We start from the raw sequence: 9,118 nt of genomic DNA on the forward strand, positions 1-9,118 counted from the left end.
CCCGTAGACGTGGTGTATCTAGATAAAGGAAGGCCCGTAGACGTGGTGTATCTAGATAAAGGAAGGCCCGTAGACGTGGTGTATCTAGATAAAGGAAGGCCCGTAGACGTGGTGTATCTAGATAAAGGAAGGCCCGTAGACGTGGTGTATCTAGATAAAGGAAGGCCCGTAGACGTGGTGTATCTAGATAAAGGAAGGCCCGTAGACATGGTGTATCTAGATAAAGGAAGGCCCGTAGACGTGGTGTATCTAGATAAAGGAAGACCCATAGACGTGGTGTATCTAGATAAAGGAAGGCCCGTAGACGTGGTGTAGCTAGATAAAGGAAGGCCCGTAGACGTGGTGTAGCTAGATAAAAGAAGGCCCGTAGACGTGGTGTATCTAGATAAAGGAAGGCTCGTAGACGTGGTGTATCTAGATAAAGGAAGGCCTGTAGACGTGGTGTATCTAGATAAAGGAAGGCCTGTAGATGTGGTGTATGGGTGTATCTAGATAAAGGAAGGCCCGTAGACGTGGTGTATCTAGATAAAGGAAGGCCCGTAGATGTGGTGTATCTAGATAAAGGAAGGCCTGTAGATGTGGTGTATCTAGATAAATGAAGGCCCGTAGACGTGGTGTATCTAGATAAAGGAAGGCCCGTAGATGTGGTGTATGTAGATAAAGGAAGACCCGTAGATGTGGTGTATCTAGATAAAGGAAGGCCCGTAGATGTGGTGTATCTAGATAAAGGAAGGCCTGTAGATGTGGTGTATCTAGATAAATGAAGGCCCGTAGACGTGGTGTATCTAGATAAAGGAAGGCCTGTAGACGTGGTGTATCTAGATAAAGGAAGGCCCGTAGACGTGGTGTATCTAGATAAAGGAAGGCCCGTAGATGTGGTGTATCTGGACATTTGATACAGTTCCCCATATATGTTTACTGTACAAAGTAAGGTTGGTTGGCATGGACCATAGGGTAAGGACATGGATTGAAAACTGGTTACAAGGGTGAGTTCAGAGGGTGGTGATAAATGGGGAGTACTCGGAATGGTTGGGGGTGGGTAGTTGGGTCCCCCAGGGTTCTGTGCTGGGACCAATCCTATTTAATTTGTACATAGATGACCTGGAGGATGGGGATGGGGGAAACAGTCCAATCTCTGTATTTGCGGACAATACTAAGCTAAGCACTAAGCAATAAAACACATTTATGGTTTTGGTTGCAACAAAATGGGGGAAATTTCAAGGGGTATGAATACTTTTTCAAGGCACTGTACAATAGAGGTCACTATGGGGGTAAGTATTAGGGTACTGAGGGGGCTAGAGGGGTACATTGGTGGTCAGTGGGGTCTCATAGGATCCATAAGTGGTTAATGGAGGCTGGAAAGGTACATTGGGGTTCAGTGAGGGCTGGAGATGTTCATTGGTAGTCAACTGTGGCTGAAGTAGTACATTGGTGGTCAGTGGGGCTGATGGGAAATATTGGGCACTCACTCATTCTGTGTCCTAAGGTATGCCACTGCTCTTTCCCTCTCACTCCCCATCCCTACTGGGACTGTGCAGAGTTTGTTGGCAGGAGATCCCTCCAGTCACAATTCCTTTACAGTGCTGGAACCTGACCCTGTCTAAAAGAAGCCCAGAACATTGGACATCGGGACTGTGTTTTAATTCCTGACGTGTCGCATGTCCACAGACACTCTTCTGTACCATCACTTGCATGTTCAGGAGAGGAGTGTTTTGGCAGATACCCCTTCATAAGGCATGGTAACATGGTCACATGATCACATGATCACATGGTCACATGGTCACATGCCTGATGAAGGGGTCCTGCATGACTCCGAAACATCACTATCTTCTGATGTGATGTGATTGTTCAGTAAAGCGCTGGAACCCTTTCTGAAGTTCCTTGGTCTGCTGGTGACATATTTCTTGCCTTGAAAGCACCTAAACACATTACCAAACGTGGCTAAATGTTGAGTCCAATGGAGGAAAAAACGTTGAAGCCATCTATGCCTTGTAAGTTGACCAAAACTACAGTTGAAGCCATCTATGCCTTGAAGGTTGACCACAACTGCAGTTGAAGAAAACTATGCCTTGTAAGTGTACCACAACTTCAGTTGAGGCCACCTATGCCTTGTAGGTTGACCCCAACTGCAGTTGAGGCCACCTATGCCTTGTAGGTTGACCACAACTGCAGTTCAGGCCACCTATGCCTTGTAGGTTGACCACAACTGCAGTTGAGGCCACCTATGCCTTGTAGGTTGACCACAATTGCAGTTGAAGAAAACTATGCCTTGTAAGTGTACCACAACTTCAGTTGAGTCCACCTATGCCTTGTAGGTTGACCACAACTGCAGTTAAGGCCACCTATGCCTTGTAGGTTGACCACAGCTGCAGTTGAGGCCACCTATGCCTTGTAGGTTGACCACAGCTGTAGTTGAGTCCACCTATGCCTTGTAGGTTGACCACAGCTGTAGTTGAGTCCACCTATGCCTTGTAGGTTGACCACAGCTGCAGTTGAGGCCACCTATGCCTTGTAGGTTGACCACAACTGCAGTTGAGGGCACCTATGCCTTGTAGGTTGACTACAACCGCAGTTGAGGCCACCTATGCCTTGTAGGTTGACCACAACTGCATTTAAGGCCACCTATGCCTTGTTGGTTGACCACAACTGCAGTTGAGGCCACCTATGCCTTGTAGGTTGACCACAGCTGCAGTTAAAGCACCTATGCCTTGAAGGTTGACCACAGCTGCAGTTGAGGCCACCTATGCCTTGTAGGTTGACCACAACTGCATTTGAGGCCACCTATGCCTTGTAGGTTGACCACAACTGCAGTTGAGGCCACCTATGCCTTGTAGGTTGACCACAAGCGCAGTTGAGGCCACCTATGCCTTGTAGGTTGACCACAAGCGCAGTTGAGGCCACCTATGCCTTGTAGGTTGACCACAACTGCAGTTGAGGCCACCTATGCCTTGTAGGTTGACCACAACTGCATTTGAGGCCACCTATGCCTTGTAGGTTGACCACAACTGCAGTTGAGGCCACCTATGCCTTGTAGGTTGACCACAAGCGCAGTTGAGGCCACCTATGCCTTGTAGGTTGACCACAACCACAGTTGAGGCCACCTATGCCTTGTAGGTTGACCACAACCGCAGTTGAGGCCACCTATGCCTTGTAGGTTGACCACAACCGCAGTTGAGGCCACCTATGCCTTGTAGGTTGACCACAACCGCAGTTGAGGCCACCTATGCCTTGTAGGTTGACCACAACTGCCCTGTTACAACCATTCATATACTTAGGGAGGAACCCGTAGTAGAAAACACAACTGAAATAAAAAAACAAAGCAAAAATCTACAGTCACAAAAAACAAATAAATTGCACAATATCATGATTTAGAAAGATGATGGTGGTGTCTCTTTAACGATCTCGGGCCCCGTACAGCCGTGCTAAGGTGAGGCCACGTGGCTGCTGAAGAGAGATGAAGTTTATGACTGATGGTTGTTTAATGAACTCTAGATGGGATGACAAATGTCACAAATGGCTTAAACCGGGGAAGATGGAGCCCAGATACTGCCGGGCCGGCTCTATGGGTGCCTGGAAGCCATACATCTTCACCACGACACATGGCCTGTGTAAACTGTTTAGAAATCCCAGCAGAGACAAAGCAGCCTTCCTGGTGTAACAGAAGCGAACCCCGCCTCCTCGCTAAGTGCGACCTCTTCACCGTCCTTCTCAATTGTCGCAGTGGCCTCGTGTCCCCTGCTATGGGTCGCTTTCAGCCTGTCAAGCAAATTAATGGTGAAGGCTCAATTTTTATTATACAGAGTCTGACAAGGAGCAGACGGGCGCTCAACGTCAAATCTCCTCCAGAAAACAGGAGTTAAGGGGAAAAAATGAAGAAATGATAAATTAAAGATATTTTCTGGGTAAAATAGACGCAGATATTTACATCAGCGGATCAACCGGCGCGGCGAATGGTGTATTTCAAGGCAAGATGGAGGACTTGACAGCGCCATATCTCTTTTGGTGAAGTGCGTGGAGGATGGGCGACGTGTGTGCATTCCAGGGACTGAAAATGGGGAATAAACTAAAATAATGCTTTATGGTACGGATGGGGATGTCAGGTGGGAGAGAGAGGCGGACTGGCGATTCGCTATAATAAGGTGACCAGACGCAGTGCCGGGGACAAGGCCAACCAGTGCTCAAGGCGAGGAGAGAAAGAATGTCCCGGAATTGGTGGTGTCACCAAAAAGAAAAAATGTCCATGCGTCACTGAAAGGAAAAATGCCTCTGAGTTGGCGATTTCACCGAAAAGTACCCCAAAAAAATTGTCCATTCATCGGTGGTGTCACTGAAATAAAAACATTTCCCAGTTTGCGGCGTCACCAAAAAAATTTCCATGTGTTGGTTTGTGGTGTCACCACTGAAAAGAAAACATTTTCTCGAGTCAGTGGTGTCACTAGAAGGAAAAAAAAAATTCCCCTATAACAGGAAGTGCCCGAATAAGGATCTTGATGGCAGGATCACCAGGGAGTTTTCCTGGGCAGAGGCTGCACGTTCCAGTTGCTTGTGTCGGTCACTCATGCTGGTTGCAGGGCTGAGCACCTGAAGGCATTTCCTTCCTCTGCCAGTGATGGCGCCAGCGAGGTACAATGCCGACTCTCTCATTGGACCGGTAGGTTGGCGATCCAATCTGGATTCTCCGACTGCTGAACAATAATCCGGCAAACAAAAAAAAGTACAATTAGAAAAGGGCGAATTGTCTCCAATCCATCTGCCCCCTCATCGCCCTTCCCGTCCAATCGGCAGCAGCCGGTCCGGGGTGAGGTCACCTTGTGATTGCCGCACTCTTCAATTAGGAATAAATGGGAACCATCGACGTTCCGCAATCAGCGCAATTGTGGTGAAGAGGAAGTTTTCCCTCACCTGTCCCTTCTCATTTCATCGTCTCTGCGGGGCCCATCTCCATGGGTGTCAGTGGGAGGAATAGTGCCCCATCATTGGTGTCAGTGGGAGAAATAGTGCCCCATCATTGGTATCAGTGGGGGGAATAGTGCCCCATCATTGGTATCAGTGGGAGGAATAGTGCCACATCATTGGTGTCAGTGGGAGGAATAGTGTCCCATCATTGGTATCAGTGGGAGGAATAGTGCCCCATCATTGGTATCAGTGGGAGGAATAGTGTCCCATCATTGGTGTCAGTGGGAGGAATAGTGCCCCATCATTGGTATCAGTGGGGGGAATAGTGCCCCATCATTGGTATCAGTGGGAGGAATAGTGCCCCATCATTGGTGTCAGTGGGAGGAATAGTGCCCCATCATTGGTGTCAGTGGGAGGAATAGTGCCCCATCATTGGTATCAGTGGGAGGAATAGTGCCACATCATTGGTGTCAGTGGGAGGAATAGTGCCCCATCATTGGTGTCAGTGGGAGGAATAGTGCCCCATGATTGGTATCAGTGGGGGGAATAGTGCCCCATCATTGGTGTCAGTGGGAGGAATAATGCCCCATCATTGGTGTCATTGGGAGGAATAGTGCCCCATCATTCATAGTTTCATAGTTTCATAGTTAGTAAGGTTGAATAAAGACACCAGTCCATCCAGTTCAATCTGAGTGAGTGTCTACAATTGTCCCTATCCCTGTACATTGCACACTCACATTGGTCCCTACCCTCAAGGAGCCACAATCCAAGGTCCCCATTCATATATTAGGGCCAATTTTGGACAGAAGCCAATTAACCTCCCTGCATATCTTTGGCTTGTGGGAGGAAACCCACGCAGGCACAGGGAGAATATGCAAACTCCAGGCAGGTAGTGTCATGGTTGTCAGTGGGAGGAATAGTGCCCCATCATTGGTGTCAGTGGGAGGAATAGTGCCCCATCATTGGTGTCAGTGGGAGGAATAGTGCCCCATCATTGGTGTCAGTGGGAGGAATAGTGCCCCATCATTGGTGTCAGTGGGAGGAATAGTGCCCCGCCATTGGTATCAGTGGGAGGAATAGTGCCCCATCATTGGTATCAGTGAGCCCCAGATTCTGTAGTTGGGGGGGTATATGTAGATGATCGATATCCGGAGTGATTTGGTGTCAGCGATCCTCCTGGGTGACACAATAATAAAGCTAGGGGTCTCATTTTATTGGAGGTCTCATTACCCAGAAACATAATTTCCCATGAAAAGCGAATCACATTCTCACGCTTTTTCTATAAATCCCCCAAATGAATCACAACATAAATATTCGTCTCGTAATGTACAGAATTCTCCAGAAACATTCGGCTCTCCAGCTGTTGTGAAACTACAAGTCCCAGGAGGCATTGCAAGGCTGACGGGGAGAAGCGTGACTCCCTCAGACAGAGGCATGATGGGACTTGTAGTTTCTCTGCAGAGGGACGCAACACTTCCTGTTTATTAAAGAAACAACAACAGCAACTTCCATTCCGATTGGTCAGAAATCATTCGCTGGTTACATAGGATCTGAAGTCACAAACTAATCGCTGATCAATAAAAATCTGTCTGGTCAGTGCCTAGGCTGAGGGAATATCGTCCATCTGCTGCAGGCAGGAGGAAGCATTTCCTTAGTCCCCCTCCCCCCCCCCCAGTGATCACTTAGACTGTACATTGTAACAACTCACAAGGAGAGAGGCTTTAGCAGGGGGCTGATCTGCGTCAGACATTTGTGAACTAGACTAGAACTGCAGAGGCATCTCTGATGCCTGAACAAATATGGAGCCGTTCTTCCGGAGAGGAAAGTAGAAGGCATTCTCAGGGGGAGTACTGTGATCTCTGTGAGAGATAATAAATACATGGAAGGGGGACACTGACACATTGCTCAGCATTCTGCAGATGTAGACGCCCGGGCCGATGAACACCCAAAGCCCCCCCGAGGTGACTGGTGACCATACACACTGTCCAGATCAACAAACGTTCCCCATCCTGTATCTACAATCTGAACATCTTCTTAGAAAGGAACCGCCTGCACCTAATTCTATTCTGCTATTGTAGGAGGGGTCCCTTAGAAGAGCCCTGTGGCCCTTAGGGACCCTTATTACTTCATCGGGTCTCTGCTGTATTATCGATCGTACAGCAAGGGCCCTGGAAGGGGTTAAATGTTAAGAGAACCTGTCCGGGCTCCTTGCAGGAGGTGTATCTGCACCGTCATGTGGCATTGCAGGGGCCCCTGTGGCCCCTTGGGGCCCTTTTTGTTTAATCTTGCTGTAGAGGGGATCACACAGCAAGGGCCCTGGAAGGGGTTAAACCCTCCATGTCATGCACAGCACGCCGTCTCTCGCTGTTACATCACACGGTGGCGAAATCCTTGCGGTTCGCCGTTTCCCCATCTGGGGTTTTGCAGTGAATGTGCCTCCAGGTGATGGACTCATAGTGGATTCATTGTCACCTTTCACTGAGCCCCCCCTAATCGCTGCAGGTGTGCCCCCCCCCCCCAATACCCCCCGTCCTCGCCGTCCTGAACACGCAGGAAGGAAGGGAATCGCAGACCTGCAGCGCACCTCTAACCTTCTTCCTAGGAAGATTTCACAAGTCGGGGGAGGAAGGAGCTGCTGAAATGTCCGCTTCCCCTAATCTGCAACATGTTTCAGAAACCAGGGTCCTTTATTGCTCCAGGGTCGTGTATTGCTCCAGGGTCCTTTATTGCTCCAGGGTCCTTTATTGCTCCAGGGTCCTTTATTGCTCCAGGGTCCTTTATTGCTCCAGGGTCCTTTATTGCTCCAGGGTCCCTTTATTGCTCCAGGGTCCTTTATTGCTCCAGGGTCCTTTATTGCTCCAGGGTCCTTTATTGCTCCAGGGTCGTGTATTGCTCCAGGGTCCTTTTATTGCTCCAGGGTCCCTTTATTGCTCCAGGGTCCCTTTATTGCTCCAGGGTCCTTTATTGCTCCAGGGTCGTGTATTGCTCCAGGGTCCTTTATTGCTCCAGGGTCCTTTATTGCTCCAGGGTCCTTTTATTGCTCCAGGGTCCTTTATTGCTCCAGGGTCCTGTATTGCTCCAGGGTCCTTTTATTGCTCCAGGGTCCTTTATTGCTCCAGGGTCCTTTTATTGCTCCAGGGTCCTTTATTGCTCCAGGGTCCTTTTATTGCTCCAGGGTCCTTTATTGCTCCAGGGTCCTTTATTGCTCCAGGGTCCTTTATTGCTCCAGGGTCGTGTATTGCTCCAGGGTCCTTTATTGCTCCAGGGTCCTTTTATTGCTCCAGGGTCCTTTATTGCTCCAGGGTCCTTTTATTGCTCCAGGGTCCTTTATTGCTCCAGGGTCCTTTATTGCTCCAGGGTCCTTTTATTGCTCCAGGGTCCTGTATTGCTCCAGGGTCCTGTATTGCTCCAGGGTCCTTTATTGCTCCAGGGTCCTTTATTGCTCCAGGGTCCTTTATTGCTCCAGGGTCCTTTTATTGCTCCAGGGTCCTTTATTGCTCCAGGGTCCTTTTATTGCTCCAGGGTCCTTTATTGCTCCAGGGTCCTTTATTGCTCCAGGGTCCTTTATTGCTCCAGGGTCGTGTATTGCTCCAGGGTCCTTTATTGCTCCAGGGTCCTTTTATTGCTCCAGGGTCCTTTATTGCTCCAGGGTCCTTTATTGCTCCAGGGTCCTGTATTGCTCCAGGGTCCTTTATTGCTCCAGGGTCCTTTATTGCTCCAGGGTCCTTTATTGCTCCAGGGTCCTTTATTGCTCCAGGGTCCTTTTATTGAATAAAGATGTGATGCGCTAATTACAAAACATTCAAATAGCCACAACAGAACTAAAAATGTGCAATTATAGAGCTATATAAAGTGCAACCGTGCATAGATCAATCAGAGAATATCCCTATACATATATGTCAATGAGTTAAAAAACCATGCCGGTGATTGATAAGTGCAAAAAAAACACAGAAAAACACATAAATGTTTAACGTAAAAAATAAGATATAAGATATATGCACGTGTTCAGCGTGTAATATATATATACAAAGAAAAATAAATAAATATTAAATTGTGATTTGTGTAAAATGTCCCATACACAGTCAAATCAAAACGTGCAATTCGGTAAGCACACTCAATTAAACGTGCAATGTGCTGGGTAATGAGTCCATTCGTGGTGATCCGTGCAGGTGGTGTGAATGCTATATAATTACCTCACTGCTGTGGGTAACACAGCAAAAAT

Source organism: Lithobates pipiens, unplaced genomic scaffold (assembly GCF_037356315.1).
Source record: "Lithobates pipiens isolate NorthernLeopardFrog02 unplaced genomic scaffold, aLitPip1_a1.2 Scaffold_28, whole genome shotgun sequence".
Classification (NCBI taxonomy): domain Eukaryota; kingdom Metazoa; phylum Chordata; class Amphibia; order Anura; family Ranidae; genus Lithobates; species Lithobates pipiens.